The 14717-nt window shown below is 47.1% G+C and overlaps 1 protein-coding gene across 5 annotated transcripts in view; it reads left to right on the top strand.

Moving 5' to 3' along the window:
* The window catches only part of slc39a14 (solute carrier family 39 member 14), a 44377-nt gene that overhangs the window by 1970 nt on the left and 27690 nt on the right, over positions 1–14717 (top strand). Inside the window, exon 1 of one of the 5 annotated variants that reach the window (XM_063057216.1) lies at positions 12995–13895. The exons of 1 other annotated variant lie outside the window; for it this stretch is intronic. The gene's annotated coding sequence lies outside the window, so the exon portion shown is untranslated. Of the gene's footprint in view, positions 1–12994; positions 13963–14717 lie in introns of those variants that run through there. 3 more of the 5 variants (XM_063057218.1, XM_063057214.1, XM_063057217.1) reach the window with 3 other exon arrangements.

Below are 14717 nucleotides of genomic sequence, written 5' to 3'. Positions count from 1 at the left end.
ATTCCAGGCAGTATCCTGGTAAATCTGCTCTGCACCCTCTCTAAAGCTTCCACATCCTTCCTATAATGAGGTGACTAGAACGGAACACAATTCTCCAAGTGTGGTCTAACCAGAGTTTTATAGAGTTGCAACATTAGCACACAACTGTTAAACTTAATCCCCTGGCTGATGATTGGCTAGTCTGTGGCATTCAAGACCAGTGATTGAGAACTATACAAAATGTCCTGGTATGACCTACAGAAGGCTATCTTAAGAGCGAGAAAACAATTGCTAGAGACAGAATTGGATGCATGTCAACTCTGGCAGAGTTTGCAGGCCATTACTTCCTACAAAGGGAAACATGACATTGTGAATGGCAGTGATGCTTCACTCCCAGATCAGCTCAATGCCTTTTATGCTCACTTTGAAAGGGAAAATAAAACCGCAGCTGTGGGAACCCTTTCAGCACCTGGTGACCCTGTTACCTCTGTCTCAGAGGCTGACATTAGAACATCTTTCAAGAGGGTGAACCCTTGCACGTCGTCAGGTGCCAATGGTTTACCTGGTAGGGCACGAAAAATCTGCCAAACAAATAGCAGGACCTTCATTCTCACTGCTGCATCAGAGGTTCTCTCCTGCTTTAAAAGGCCAACAATCATGCTGGTGCCCAGGAAGAGCAGGGCGGGTTGCCTCAATAACCATCTCCTAGTGGCACTCACAAGTACCACGATGAAGTGCTTTGACAGTTTGGTCATGACCAGGATCAACTCCTGCCTAAGCAAGAACCTAGACCCAGTGCAATTTGCCTATGGCCACAATAGGTCTACAATGGGTGCACTCTCACTGGCTCTCCACTCAGCCTCGGATCTCCCGGACAATAGCAATACCTACCCCTTGCTGCTGTTCATTGATTATAGCTCAGCGTTTGACCCAATCACACCCTCAGTTCTAATCAACAAGCTCCAAATCCAAGGCCTCTGTACCCCCCTCAGCAAGTGGATCTTTGGCTTCCTCACTGGGAGATCGCAGTCAGTGCAGATCAGAAATAACATCATCTCCTCACTGACAACACTGGTGCACCACAAGGAATGCGTATTTAGCTCACTGCTCTGCTCTCTCTACACTCATGACTGTGTGACTAGGCATAGCTCAAACATCATCTATAAATTTGCCAATGACACAACCATTGTTGGCAGAATTTCAGATGGTTATGAAGAGGTGTACAGGAGCAAGATAGATCAGCTGGTTGAGGGGTATCATAGCAACAACCTTGCTCTCAACATCGGTAACACCAAGTAATTGATTGTGAATTTCAGGAAGGAGAAGTTGAGGGAACACACACCAGTCCTCATCGAGGGATCAGAAGTGGAAAGGATGAGCAGTTTCAAATTCCTGGGTGGCCAGAGGATATATCTTGGGTCCAACATATTGATGTGATTACTAAGAAGGCATAACGGTGGCTATATTTCATTAGGAGTTTGAGGAGACTTGGTATGTCACCAAAGATGCTTGCAAATTTCTATAGATATGCTGTGGAGAGCAGTCTAACTGGTTGCACCACTGGTACGGAGGGGCCAGTGCACAGGATTGGAAAAAGCTGCAGGAAGTTGCAGACTCAGCCAGCTCCACCATGGGTACTTGACTGCCCAACATCCAGGACACCTACACAAGGCGATGCTCAAAAAGGGGGAATTCATCTTTTAAAGACCCCCATCACCCAGGACCTGCCTTGCTACCATTGAAGAGGGGGTACAGGAGCCTGAAGAGACACACTCAACATTTCAGGAACAGCTTCTTTCCCCCTGCCTTCAAATTTCTGAATGGACAATGATACCATGAACACAAGTATTTTCTTCTCCTTTTACACTACTTACTTAATTTTTATATATGCTTATTGTAATTTATATTTTTATTATGTATTGCAATGTACTGCTGCCACAAAACAACAAACTTCACAACATATGCCAGTGATATTAAACCTGATTCTGAAGGCCATGCACACCATATGCTTTCTTAACCACCCGATCAACTTGCGTGGCATCTTTGAGAAATGTTTGGATATGGACCCCAAGATCCCTCTGTCTCTCCACACTGCTCGTAATCCTGCCATTAACCTTGTACTCTGATCTCAAATTCAGCCTTCCAAAGTGAATCAGTTCACACTTCACTGCATTGAAATCCCTCTGCCACCACTTAGCCTTGCTCTGCATTTTATCAATGTCATGTCGTAACCTACGGAAACTTCCACTGTCCACAACATCACCAATCTGTGCAAAGGAAGAATTCTTCATACAGCACCCCAATCTTGTCAAAGCCCTGATCTCACTGCAGAGAGCTGTTTCAAAGGAATTGAACATGGATACATGGCGTGATATCAATTCCTGGAACTTGGTGTGTGATGATGCTAGTGACCGTTCAGACCAGGATGACAGGTGGATTGCCCACCCAGGGTACATGTTGTGCTCTGAGTTGTTGGATGTGTTTTCGGTGTGTTCAAGGAGTGTTGTGGTATCTGAGGGTGATGCTGCTGATTAAGAGTCCTGAATCAATACAGCATGGATACAGGCCCTTTGGCCCAATCAGTCTGTGCTGATCACTATGCCCACCCAGCGAGTCCCAAGATCCTGTGTTCAGCTCATATCCCACCAAGCTCCACCGCTCTATGTACCTATCCAAGTTCTTCTTAAATGGTGCTACTGTACCTGTCTCAACCACTTCCTCGGGCAGTTCGTTCCACAGTCTCACCTTCTAAATGAAAACATTGTCCTTCAGGTCCTTTTGAAACCTCTCCCTCTCACCCCAAATCTATGTACTTGTACCCTAGTTTAGGACTCCCCTACCTGGGGATAAAACCGTTGCATCCACATTATCCAGGTTTCCCCTCATTCTCCTACATTCCTGGGAAACCTGTCCCGATAACTCAGTCCTTCAAGTCCTTGCAAGCTATGGACAAAAACCAACGAGGTCGAGGATGAGGGCTGATGTTCTGTCAGCAGTTTGTGCTGTTAAGGGTCATGCCCCAGGTTACTGGTCTGCTGATCAGAGGAGCCATGAAATTCAGGAACCACTAGGTTGATGAGCCCAGGATCCAAAGTCAATACCAAACATCAAAATTTGAATGTCAATCAGAAATCTGGAAGCTGAGGCTCGATGGCAGCGTAGTAGTTAGCATAATGTGATGACAGGTCAGGGTGTCAGAGTTCATAGTTCAATTCTGCATTGCCTTCAAGGAGTTTGTACGTTCCCCCCGTGACCACATGGGTTTCCTCCAGGTGCTCTGGTTTCCTCCCACAGTCCAAAGACATACCGGTTAGTAGGTTAATTGGTTATTGTAAATTGTTATATATTATATATACACACACACATACATACTGTTTGTGTGTGTGTGTATGTATGAGAGAACACACTTTTTGTCCCTCTTCCCTCCGGGAGAAGGCTCAGGAGCTTGAAGACTCATACGGCCAGATTTGGGAACAGCTTCTTTCCAACTGTGATAAGACTGCTGAACGGATCCTGACCCGGATCTGGGCCGTACCTTCCAAATATCCGGACCTGCCTCTCGGTTTTTTTTGCACTACCTTACTTTCCATTTTTCTATTTTCTATTTATGATTTATAATTTGAATTTTTAATATTTACTATCGATTTGTAATCCAGGGAGCAGGAAGCGCAGAATCAAATATCGCTGTGATGATTGTATGTTCTAGTATCGATTGTTTGGTGACAATAAAGTATAAAGTATGTCTGTGTGAGTGTGTGCATGAGAGTGTCTGTGTGTGTGGATGTTGTGCTTCTTGTGGTCATGCTATGTTGGCACTGGAATGATAGTTGCAGGCTGCCCCCAGGGGATGCGTTAGCTGTTAACACACACAGTGCATTTCACTACGTTTCGGTGTACACGTGATCTATAAATGTATCTGAATCTGGTGCTCAGACATTGCTCAGTGCTCGCCAGACTAGAAGACATGGTAGCCATTCTGTTGGCGATGGTGACCAGATCACCGTGCGGAACACTGACCCAGAAAAGCTGGTAAACAAATTTGCTCCTCATTCTGAGTCTCAAGATCAGGGTAAAGATAAGTTTTGTGTGTCACGTATACATTGAAACATACAGTGAAATGTGTCGCTTGTGTCAGCCAGCTGCATAGTCCAAAGATGTGGTGGGGGCAGCCAGCAAGTGTCGCCACACTTCCGGTGCTCAAAATAGCCGAGCATACCCACAACTCACCAACCCTATCCCGTACAGCTTCGGAATGTGGGACGAAACCCACGTGGTCACAGAAAAACGCACAAGCTTCTTACAGACAGCGGTAGGAATTGAACCTGGGTCATTGGTGCCGTAAAGCATAACGACAACTGTCACGCCGCCATGTTATGCATCTTATCAACAAACGGCTGCTGGAGTAGAGATCCCTCTGTTCTTCGGGGTGGATCCTCAGAGCGACGCTCTGCTTGAACATTAACATCCAACTCCTTCCTATTGAACAACCGTTCCATCCCTGTGCTGGTCAGGGGCCAGAAAAATGCAGGTGAGGATAGTGAGGTTGGGCCATCAAAAACCTGCTTGTTTTAATCAGAACCATGTTCATTATCACTGACTTTTACAGTACTGAGCAAAATTCTTAGGTGTACACACACAGTATGTACAGGATATATACTATGTGTATATACTGTGTGTGTGTGTATATATATATTTACACACAGTATATACAGTATACTGTGCCTGATTTTTGCACAATACTGTATTTGTCTACATGAGGTGGAGAGCGAGTTTGTATATCTGGTGGGAGGAAAGGACATTGGGAATGGTGAGGGTGGAGTACCGTGGGAACGTTGTAGATGTTGTGGGACAGGTGGCAGAGAAGGAGTTCCAGGGCAGGTGGTGGTGAGTGCAGACTCTCACAACCCTGTAATACCAGGCAAGGTCATTTGATTCCAAACAATTGGTTTATTAAACATCACAGAATATCTCTCTGGAGCTTCCCGCTCCTTCCCCTCTCCCTTCCCCTTTTCCCAACTATGATTCCCCTCTCCCTGCCCCCTTCCCATTCTCAGTCATGTCATTAAATTTGTTTTTTTTTACGGCAGCTGCACAGTGCAATATATAAAATTACTACAGTACTGTGTAAAAGTCTTAGGCACCTTAGCTGTAGATTTGTGTATGTGTGTGTGCGCGAGTGAGAGAGTGTAAGTGTGTGCGTGTGTGAGAGAGTGTGAATGTGTGTGTCTCTCTAAGTAAATAAATACATAGTGCAAAGAAAGGAATGATGAGATGTCATTCATGGATTGTTCAGAAATCCGGTGGTGGAGGGCAAGAAATGGGAACAGGTTACACAGTGAGAAGTTTAGGCAGAGGTTGTAAACAAGTGTGTCAGAGAGAGCAGCTGGTGTGACAGTAAGACAAGGGAGCGGAATTGGGTCATTCCATAAGGCTGATTTATTTTCCCTCTCAACCACATTCTCCTGCCTTCCTCCCATAATCTTTGAAGCCCTGACTAATCAGCCTCCTGTAAACTCGCCATGAGGGAGGGAGTGGCAGAGATAATGAAATGAAATTATTGCAGGTTAGATTGATAAACAGATTAACAGGATGTTGGCACTGTTTGGGCTGATGTGTTCGGCACCATTAGTGTGACTGTGTGAACAGTAAACCAGGCAGAGTTTTATTTTCCGCTGTTGAACCAGTTTTTTTCTCTGTGCTTGTTTTTAACTAACTGACACAACCCATGCAATTGGAAACACGGCCACGGCCCAACAAAGATGCAAGCAGTGGCAGATGCTGGTATTGGACAACACTCGGTGAACCGAGCAGCATCTATGGGGGAGGGAGAGGAACTGTGAAAGAAGATGGTCTGTATTTGCCCACCCCAGCACCTGATACGGAGTTATTGCACAGCTTGTATATTGCAGCAAGATATCTAAGATCTGTACACCATCTGCAAACACCTCAGAACGCCGGTCTACTGCAGGAAATTTTCTGGAGGTTTGGTATGTCACTAAAGACTCTCGCTAATTTCTGTGGATGTACCATGGAGAGCATTCTGACAGGTTCAATCACCGTCTGGTCTGGAGGGGCCACTGCACAGGATCGGAAAACGCTGCAGAGGACTGTAAACTCAGCCGGCTCCATCGTGGGCACTAGACTCCTCACCGGAGGACATCTTCGAAAGGCGAGGCCTCATGAAGGCAGCATCATCGCTCACCACCCAGGACAGACCCTCTTCTTATTGGAAAGAGTCATAGTCATACTTTATTGATCCCAGGGGAAATTGGTTTTCGTTACATTTGCACCATAAATAGTAAATAGTATGCCAAGAAATTATGAAATAAGTCCAGGACCAGCGTATTGGCTCAGGGTGTCTGACCCTCCAAGGGAGGAGTTGTAAAGTTTGATGGCCACAGGCAGGAATGACTTCCTATGACGCTCTGTGTTGCATCTCGGTGGAATGAGTCTCTGGCTGAACGTACTCCTGTGCCCAACCAGTCCATTATGTAGAGGATGGGAGACATTGACCAAGATGGCATGCAACTTGGACAGCATCCTCTTTTCAGACACCACCGTCAGAGAGTCCAGTTCCATCCCCACAACATCACTGGCCTTGTGAATGAGTTTGTTGATTCTGTTGGTGTCTGCTACCCTCAGCCTGCTGCCCCAGCACACAACAGCAAACATGATAGCACTGGCCACCACAGACTCGTAGAACATCCTCAGCATTGTCCGGCAGATGTTAAAGGACCTCAGTCTCCTCAGGAAATAGAGACGGCTCTGTCCCTTCTTGTAGACAGCCTCAGTATCCTTTGACCAGTCCAGTTTATTGTTAATACGTATCCCCAGGTATTTGTAATCCTCCACCATGTCCACACTGACCCCCTGGATGGAAACAGGGGTCACCGATACCTTAGCTCTCCTCAGGTCTACCACCAGCTCCTTAGTCTTTTTCACATTAAGCTGCAGAGAATTCTGCTCACACCATGTGACAAAGTTTCCTACCGTAGCCCTGTACTCAGCCTCATCTCCCTTGCTGATGCATCCAACTATGGCAGAGTCATCAGAAAACTTTTGAAGATGACAAGACTCTGTGCAGTAGTTGTAGTCCGATGTGTAAATGTTGAAGAGAAAGGGAGACAAGACAGTCCCCTGTGGACCCCCAGTGCTGCTGATCACTCTGTCAGACACACAGTGTTGCAAGCACACGTACTGTGGTCTGCCAGTCAGGTAATCGGGAATCCATGATACCAGGGAAGCATCCACCTGCATGGCTGTCAGCTTCTCCCCCAGCAAAGCAGGGCAGATGGTGTTGAACGCACTGGAGAAGTTAAAAAACATGACCCTCACAGTGCTCACTGGCTTGTCCAGGTGGGCGTAGACACGGTTCAGCAGGTAGACGATGGCATCCTCAACTCCTAGTTGGGGCTGGTAGGCGAACTGGAGGGGATCTAAGTGTGGCCATAGGAGGTACAGAAACCTGAAAACATTCATCCAATGTTTTAGGAACAGCTTCTTCCCCTTCAGCACCAGATTTCTGAATGAACAGTGAGCTCAGAAACACTACCTCACTTTTCCCCTCTTTGCACTACCAATTTTTTGTTGTTGTTGTTCCTTTCCGCGCCTTGTGACACGTCGGCCGTTCCTTTTCACTCCCTGTGACACATCGGCCACTCCCTGTGACACATCAGCCGTTCCCTGTGACACGTCGGCCACTCCCTGTGACATGTCGGCCGTTCCTTTTCACTCCCTGTGACACGTCGGCCGCTCCCTGTGACACGTCGGCCATTCCTTTTCACTCCCTGTGACACTGCCTCACTTTTCCTCTCTTTGCACTACCGATTTTTTGTTGTTGTTGTTCCTTTCCGCGCCTTGTGACACGCTGGTCATTCCATTCCAATCCTTGTGATGTGTCAGCTGTTCTTTTAGTATTTCTGTCTAGCTCAATGTTCAGCGCAGCCCGGATGGAAAGAGTGCAAGGAGCCGGCGGGATTCGAACCTGGGACCACTCGCCTTGAAATCCAGTGCAGATGCACTCAACCATCGCCCAGCACAATACTTATTTTTTTCGTAATAATTGTAATTTCCCAGAGTATTTTTTGAATGTATTGCAATGCAGAACTGCCAGAACACAACAAATGTCAGTGATGATAAGGCTGATGTTGTGTCACAGCAGCAGTACGTTTTAGGTATTGCATATAAAGTAAAGTCTAAATTATAATAAGATATATATATATAAAATAGTGGAAAAAGAGCAAAATAGGGAGGTGGTGTTCATGGACCTTTCAGAAATTTGCTGGTGGATGAGAAGAAGCTGTTCCTAAAACTTTTGAGTGTGAAAAGGCACAGCAGTGCCTCCACTTCCGGAGAAAATTGAGGCGAGGCCCCCCCCCCCACCAACCCACCATTTAACTGCGTTTTACAGGAGCACCATTGAGATCGTCCTGACAAGTTGCATCTCCGTCGGGGACGGGAACAGCAGATCATCGGACAGGAAGCCCCTACAAAGGACTGTGAGGATCATAGGGGTCTCCCTAATATCCATCGGGGACCTTTATCAGGAGCACTGCGAACGCAGGGCCCTTAGTATTATGAAGGATCCCACCCATCTATCCAGCATCCTCTTGGATTTTCTACCATCAGGAAGGAGACTCCGATGTATAAAGAACGGTCAGGATGGGAAACAGTTTCTTCCTTTAGGCCATTAGGTTTCTGAACTCCTGGCCATATTGTATTCAAACTGTCACTGGATAATTTGTACTCTACCCTACAATATTTAATATTAATGCATTTTAGTTATTTGTGTGTGATTTATCTGTAGATTTTATCCTTACCTTCATAAGTTATCATGCGTTATGTACCTTACACCCTGGTTCGGAGAAACATTGTCTCGTTTCTCTATACATTACATGGTTATATACGTGTATATAGTTAAATGACAATAAACCACCTCAGGCTTCTATACCTCCTTCCTGATGGTGGTAATGAGAAGAGAGCATGCCCTGGGTGGTGGGGTTCTCTGATGATGGATGCTGCTTTCCTGTGACAGCACTCCATGTCGATGTGCTCAATGATGGGAAGGAATTTACCCACGATGGACCTGCACACACTACAATTTAAAGGCATTGGTGTTTCCATACCAGGCTGTGATACAATCAGTCAATATTCTCTCCACCGCACATCTACAGAAGCTATCGAAGTTTTAGATGTCATGCAGAATCTTCACAAACTCCTAAGGAAGTAGAGGTGCTGCCGTGCTTTCTTCATAATTTCGCTTACATGCTGGACCCAGCACAGATCCTCTGAAATCATAACACCGAAGAATTTGGGAGTCACTCCACCTCTGATTCCCCCAATGAGGACTGGCCCACAGACCTCCAGTTTCCTCCTCTTGAAGTCAATAATCAGCTCCTTGGTCTTGTTGACATTGAGTTGTTGTGGAACCAGTCGGACAGATTTTCATTCCACCTTCAAAGTGCCAACTCGTCACCACCTTTGATTCGGTTGCCAGCAAACTGGGACACGGCATTAGGGCTGTGCTCAGCCCACACCTTGTTATGCTCCTGTGCGGATGGAGATTGTGGAGGAGATGCTGTTGCCAATCTGAACTGACTGGAGTTTGCAAGTGAGGAAATCGAGGATCCAATCGCACAATGAGGTATTGAGGCCAAGGTCTAGAAGCTTATTGATTAGTTTTGTGGGGATGCTGGTATTGGATGTCCATGAAGAGCATCCTGACGATCCAGGGTTGAGTGAAGAACCAAGGAACGGCCTCTGCTGTGGACCTGTTGCAAACTGGAATGAATCCAAGTATTTTCTCAGACAGGAGTTGATATGTTTCATCACCAACCTCTCAAAGTACTTCATCACAGTGGATGTAAGTGCTACTGGACGACAGTCATCAAGGCAGGTTACCAAGTTCTCTTTAGGCACTGGTATGATTGAAGCCTGCTAGAAGCAGGTGGGTACCTCAGACTGCGGAGGTGAGAGGTTAAAGATCTCAGTGAACACTGCACTCATTGATTGGCATGGGTCTTTGGTACTTGGCCAGGTGCCCTACCTGGGTCGGGTGCTTTCCCTGGGTTCACCCTCCTGAAGGATGCTCTCACGTCGGCCTCGGAGACTAAATATCACAGGGTCATCAGGTGCTATGGGAGATTGTGATGGTTCCTCCATGTTTTGATGGCCAAGGTGAGTGTAGAAGGAATAGAGCTCATCTGGAAGCAAAGCCTTGTTCTCACCTATGTTGCTTGGTTTCACTTTGTAAGAGGTGACAGCATTCACGTCTTTCTACAGCTGTTGAGCATCCTTCAGTGATTCAAGTTTGGTCTGGAATTGCTACTTCGCCCATGAGCTGGCTTTCCAGAGATTGTACCTGGACCTCTTGTATCTTGATTGGTCACCAGACCTGAATGCCCTCAGCAGATTGCATTGTCACGGTTCATTCAGGGCTTCTTGGAGTACTGTGTCCAGTTCTGGTCACCTCACTATAGGAAGGATGTGGAAGCATTGGAAAGGGTACAGAGGAGATTTACCAGGATGCTGCCTGGTTTAGAGAGTATGCATTATGATCAGAGATTAAGGGAGCTAGGGCTTTACTCTTTGGAGAGAAGGAGGATGAGAGGAGACATGATAGAGGTGTACAAGATAATAAGAGGAATAGATAGAGTGGATAGCCAGCGCCTCTTCCCCAGGGCACCACTGCTCAATACAAAAGGACATGGCTTTAAGGTAAGGGGTGGGAAGTTCAAGGGGGATACTAGAGGAAGGTTTTTTACTCAGAGAGTGGTTGGTGCGTGGAATGCACTGCCTGAGTCAGTGGTGGAGGCAGATACACTAGTGAAGTTTAAGAGACTACTAGACAGGTATATGGAGGAATTTAAGGTGGGGGCTTATATGGGAGGCAGGGTTTGAGGGTCGGCACAACATTGTGGGCCGAAGGGCCTGTACTATGCTGTACTATTCTATGTTCTGACTGGGGAAGACTCTGAATGATTTTGAGGGCACACACTCGTCTATGAGTTTTTATGTAAAGCGTGGGATGACAATGGTGTATTCAGTGAGATCTGAAGAGTCCTTGAACACGGCATCCTGCAGCTGTTCTCCCTCCTCCTGTGGCTACCTCTGTATTGACCTCATCTCTTTATTGTCCTCATCTCTTTATTGACCTCATCTCTTTATTGTCCTCATCTCTTTATTGTCCTCATCTCTTTATTGTCCTCATCTCTTTATTGTCCTCATCTCTTTATTGACCTCATCTCTTTATTGACCTCATCTCTTTATTGACCTCATCTCTTTGTTGACCTCATCTCTTTGTTGACCTCATCTCTTTATTGTCCTCATCTCTTTATTGTCCTCATCTCTTTATTGACCTCATCTCTTTATTGACCTCATCTCTTTGTTGACCTCATCTCTTTATTGTCCTCATCTCTTTATTGGCCTCATCTCTTTATTGGCCTCATCTCTTTGTTGACCTCATCTCTTTATTGTCCTCATCTCTAAAGGAGAACAAAATAATTGTTACTCTGGATCTGGTGCAACATAAAACACACACACACAAAAGATAAAGAACACAACAATAATAGTAAAAACCACAATAAAATAAAGAACACAATGATAATAAAAAGACAATAAATATAAATACATAAGATCACTTATATGATTGTATGTCCGTAAAGTGCTGCCAGGCAGGGGAGTGTCTGTACATAAGGTGACTGACAGAAAATGAAGTGGTGGTGGTTGAGGTTGTGGAGGGGTGGGTTGATCAGTTTTACTGCTCGGGGAAAGTAAATGTTTTTGAGTCTGGTGTGGATGTTATGTAGCCTCCTCCCTTGTGGGATGGGAGAAACAGCCCACAAGGAGGGTGGGTGAGATCCTTCATGTTAATGTCACTTTTCCAGCCTGTCTGTATATGTCCCTGATGGTGGGTGGAATGGTGCCGGTGATGTGTTGGGCAGTGTTGACTACCAATTGCAGAGCCTTCCTGTCCTTCGCAGTGCAGATTCTGTACCAGGCAGTGATACAGATTGTCAGGATGCTCTCTACTGCACGTCTGTAGAATGACCTGAGTATAGATGTGCAAAGTCCAGCTCTCTTCGGCCTCCTCAGGAAGTAGAGGTATCGGTGAGCTTACCTGACTCTGTAGGATGTGTTCTGGGACCAAGAGAGACTGTGAGATGTGCACTCCTAGGAGTTTGAAACTACTGTACAGCGATGGTCCTCTTCTTGGGATGATCGAAGCCAGATGCCCATCTTCCAACTCTTCCAAACTGTGTACATTATTCCCTCAATCCATGTCTCAGTCACCACCTGTCTCTGCACGTTGACCCTCACTGTCTTCCCATCAAACAATGCCCACATTTCAGAATAGTCATCCTCGTAATCAAATCGAGAAGGCCATGGGATAACAGCATTTGACTCAGCACATCTGCCCTCCATTTGATCATGGCTGATATCTTCCTTTCTCAGCTCCATTCCCTGAATCCCCCTCACCACTGAAGAACCTCTCAAACTCTGCCTTGAATACAGAATCAAAACAGGCTTATTACCACTGGCATAGGTCATGACATTTCTTGTTTTGTGGCAATGAATAAATTACAATAAGAATGTATAGTAAAAATAAATAAATAGTGTAGCCACTGACTGGGCCTCCATAACCCTCTGCGGCAATGAATTCCCCAGAAGCACCCCCTTCTGGCTGAAGAAATCTCTCCTTACCTTCGTACCCTTCATTCTGAGATTGTGTCTCTGTGATCGATGGTGACATCCTCTTCATGCCCACTCTTTTAAGGCCTTTTGGTCTTCGTTATGTTTCAATCAGTTATCCCCCACCCCCACAGGTCTAAACCCTGTGTAGAAGCCTCTCAGAAGTTTTTAATCATGCCAGGAAGCCACACGAACATCTCCTATTCTGTCTGGGTAAACACTGATTTCTCTAACTTCTGGTAATTTTCACCCCTTGTTTTCCATTGCCCGCTCTGGCACCTCTCTTAACCTCTTCTCTTCTCCTCACCTGCCTATCACCTCCTGGTGTCCCTCCCTCCTTCCCTTTCTCCCCTGGCCCACTCTCCTCTCCCATCAGATTCCTTCTTCAGCCCTCACCACTCACCTGCATTCCTCTTCACCTGTCACCTTCCAATTTGTACTCCTTCCCCTCCCCCAACAACTTCTTTCCCCTTCCTTTCCAATCCTGATGAAGGGTTTCGGCCGAAACGCCGACTGATTATCCCCCTCCATAGATGCTGCTTGACCGAGTTCCTCCAGCGTTACTCCCAATATAAAGAAAGACATGCAATTGTATTTTGTATTTCTGCTATGTAAGCATATTTCTGAAATTAAAAGGTCGCCCCTTTCACCCTTTGTATTCTCCTCCACCCCTCGCCATATCTGTGAGGCTCCAATTGGAGTTTGCCAGTCACCTCCATCCCACCACTATCAGCGAAGGCCTTCTCCTCCTGTACCTCCCTCCCCCTTTAAACCTCGCCTTAAAACCAGTGCTCTTGAACTAACTGACTATTCAACCTTGTCTCTTCTGCCTGCTCGTAGATCGTTACTATTTTCTAGGCGCTAGGTAAATGCACATGGCTAAATTCACGACTCGGACGTGAATGCATTGGCAGCATCGCGGGAAAGCAGGAAGGATTGTAGTGATGGAATTGCGGCTGGCCGTTCTGCCCTTGGGTGTAATACTGATCTTGGGGCGCCTGCTGATCCGCTTGGGAGTCTGCTTTTCCGGGCTGTGGTAGTCGGAAATGTGTCTCCAGAGCTGGGCGTGGACTGTCCCTTTAAGAGGCGGGGCCTGGAGCTGGGCTGCCATTGGCTGACTGACGCAGACAGGTTACATTCCCTGAGAGCGGCTCTGTATCTGCGGCAGCGGAGACCCGGAGCGGAATCGGACTGACACCCGGAGCGGAGCACCGGCATCCCGCAAGGTCAGGCGCTTCTTTCAGCTCCAGCGGCAGCGGCCGCCCCCGCGGGAGGGCGTGGATCCCGGAGTGGGTGCGTGTGTGCGGGCCATGTGTGAGATCGAGCCTGGGGGGCAGATTCCGGGCCGGGCGGAGATGCAGCCCTGATCAGAGGCCGGGAGGCTGGAAACGTGTCAGTGATGTCGGAGCCTGGACATCGGCCGCCCCCAGCTCAGAGGAGAACCTCCCTCGGGATCTAACCCGTCCCTCCGCATGTGATAGGACAATGTGGATGGAGCTTCACTCTGTGTCTGATCCCGGGTGAAAGTGATGAGACAATGTGGAGGGAGCTCTCTGTGTGTCTGATCGTGGGTGTGAGTGACGGGACGGTGTGGAGGGAGCTTCACTCTGTGTCTGATCCTGGTTGTGAGTGATGGGACAGTGTGGATGGAGCTTCACTGTGTCTGATTGTGGGTGTGAGTGATGAGACACTGTGGAGGGAGCTTCACTGTGTCTGATCATGGGTGTGAGTGACGGGACGGTGTGGAGGGAGCTTCACTCTGTGTCTGACCCTGGGAGTGTGTGATGGGACGGTGTGGATGGCTGTGTCTGATCGTGGGTGTGAGTGATGAGACATTGTGGATGGAGCTTCACTCTGTGTCTGATCCTCGTTGTGAGTGATGGGACAGTGTGGATGGAGCTTCACTGTGTCTGATCGTGGGTGTGAGTGATGAGACACTGTGGAGGGAGCTACACTTTGTGTCTGATCTTGGGTAGGAATGATGGGACAGCATGGAGGGAGCTACACTATGTGTCTGACCCTGGGAGTGAGTGATAGGACTGAGTGAA

Source organism: Mobula hypostoma, chromosome 8, assembly GCF_963921235.1.
Source record: "Mobula hypostoma chromosome 8, sMobHyp1.1, whole genome shotgun sequence".
NCBI lineage: Eukaryota > Metazoa > Chordata > Chondrichthyes > Myliobatiformes > Myliobatidae > Mobula > Mobula hypostoma.
The sequence above is the reverse complement of the archived record's forward strand: the minus strand, read 5'-3'. Positions and strand labels throughout refer to the sequence as shown.